This window comes from Salmo trutta, chromosome 1, assembly GCF_901001165.1.
Source record: "Salmo trutta chromosome 1, fSalTru1.1, whole genome shotgun sequence".
Lineage (NCBI taxonomy): Eukaryota > Metazoa > Chordata > Actinopteri > Salmoniformes > Salmonidae > Salmo > Salmo trutta.
In genome coordinates, this window is record NC_042957.1 from 71,410,970 (window position 1) to 71,413,719 (window position 2,750).

Consider the following 2,750-nt stretch of genomic DNA (forward strand, 5'->3'; position numbering starts at 1 on the left):
TGTACTGCTGTACTGATTTACTGCTATACTGATGCACTGCTGTACTGCTATACTGCTATACTGCTATACTGCTGTACTGCTGTACTGATGTACTGCTATTCTGATGTACTGCTATTCTGATGTACTGCTATTCTGATGTACTGCTATACTGATGTACTGCTATTCTGATGTACTGCTATACTGATGTACTGCTATACTGATGTACTGCTGTACTGCTATACTGATGTACTGCTATACTGATGTACTGATGTACTGCTATACTGCTGTACTGCTGTACTGATGTACTGATGTACTGATGTACTGCTATACTGATGTACTGCTGTACTGATGTACTGCTGTACTGATGTAAAGTGGTTGTTCCACTGGATATCATAAGGTGAATTCACCAATTTGTAAGTCGCTCTGGATAAGAGCGTCTGCTAAATGACGTAAATGTAAATGTACTGCTGTACTGACATACTGATGTACTGCTATACTGATGTACTGCTATACTGTTGTACTGCTGTATTTATTGCTAAAATGAAGCACATTAATCCACTTTACAACTGGTGTAGCCTACCAGGCATACATCGGCACCGCGGGAGTTTCACGTTTGGGGAAGCTAATTTTCACCATAATGCTCCCTTATAATAAAGCATTCCATGCATCATCACATTTGTAAACGTATGTACGATAACCTACTATTGGTAATGTGATGAGTAGATTGGATAGTAATTTAAGCGAATAAAATAACTAAACCGTTGTATGCAGAGTGTTCAGTGCATGGCTGAGCACGTGTAGGGTGTGGTGGCTAATTTCCGCATTACCAAATGAGGATTTACAAACACACCAGTCCGAGTTAAAACTACATCTTTAATACTTAAGATACTTTTGCAAAAGTTCTTGACCCCACCAATGCATTCTCTCGAATGAATCATTTAATGAGGTGCTTACAGAATGGCTCAGGGATCTTTTATAGCAACGATACAGCCCCTTCAACGTACATTGACAAACCACAGATACTTAGTAACAGTTCACAAAGGTTAAGTTTTGTATGACAGATATCCATAAAACACATCAGACAGTAACTGCTATGTCAACAGGGTTCATTGAATAGCCCAGTATCTGGTCCCCTTAGAACCGTCCCTCCCTGGTGCGGTATTGAACAGAACTATTTCATCCAATGGCATATATCAATTGTCAACTCTAGATACTCCCATCTCAAGCAAACCCCCTCTTGACCCCACTTCTGGACAGGCTCACTGGGGGGAGTGAGCCTCTAGGCCATATATTATCACAGGATAAGTGTGAGATCTAAGAGAGGACATACAAGGGTCCATTTACTGCCATAATCCTCCCCACAATAAAGAAAAGGAGGGTGTGACTTGCTCACAGACATTATGGAGACAAGTCATTGGTTCCCCAGTAATCACGCCATCCCTTCACATGGTTTAACAGAGACAAGTAAAAGACAAGTCTGACCTCTTCCCCTCTCTGGGCCCACAGTGTCTGAGCCCCAGAAAAGGGAAATGTGTAACTGAAAAGACACCAGAGTCCAATGGACACTTTCTAATGACAAGTACCTCAAATAAGCATATTATACTAATAAAACATCTTAATTATCTATGTTACCCAACTAATTCTGATTCGTCCACGACAAGGGTAGAGTAGACCTAGGCTGTATCAGATACACTTCTTCATTCTTTACATGAGAAAAATGTGGCCTTTTCATAAACACATTTCATTCATTTCTACGACACTTTATATGACTGGAGACGTTAGCAGAATCTTTTTTAGTATGTCAAATGACAAGGTAGCCTACTCTGCTGACAGACACAGATCACTAAAACCAACGTTGTCCATGTAATAGGTCTTCCAGAAGGAGAGACACAAATACAATATGACGTCCATCTAAACTGCAGGAGGAAATTGTCCAAAAACAAACTTTTAAGTAACACTGAACCCCCCCCTAATGACAATGAAAATACATGAGTCTTTTCATTGTCTTCTCTCTACAGCATTAACCATTTGCTTTCCAAACTATGTTTCCCGTGATTGTATTTTGAAATATTACAATATGCCTGGTTTGGCCTTTTCACAGACAGTCGCAACCAAATACTCTGCCCAAATTGCGCCTGCTGCCTTTCTTTCCGATTGTAGGCAATATATTTTAAATATATATATTTTTAAATAACCTATTGATCCTCTATTGCCAAATCATGCTATAGTTGCTTATTTTGAATTATTACATGCATTTCTGTATAGAAAGGATTAGGCTAAATAGGCTATATAATTTTGGCAATTCATTTGACTTTAAGGAAAGCTTCCCCTAGCCTTATGGACATGACTTGGCCTGCAGGGGGACAAGTGCTTGAATATTAGAAACCTACCGCACATAACATCCATTTTCTATTTGAGTGCAGGCTACGATGACACATATTTTTTTTCAATGTTCAGAAGATGTCAATGTATATTCCTTTTTTATTCTGACACTCTCTCTCTCTCTCTCAACCTCTTCTCTCTCTCCACCCCTTCTCTCTCTCAACCTCTTCTCTCTCTCAACCTCTTCTCTCTCTCAACCTCTTCTCTCTCTCCACCCCTTCTCTCTCTCCACCTCTTCTCTCTCTCAACCTCTTCTCTCTCTCCACCCCTTCTCTCTCTCAACCTCTTCTCTCTCTCCCCCCTGCCCTCTCTCCCACCGTCTCTCTCACCCCTTCTCTCCTCACCCCTTCTCTCTCTCTCCAACCCTTCTCCTCTCTCCACCCCTTCTC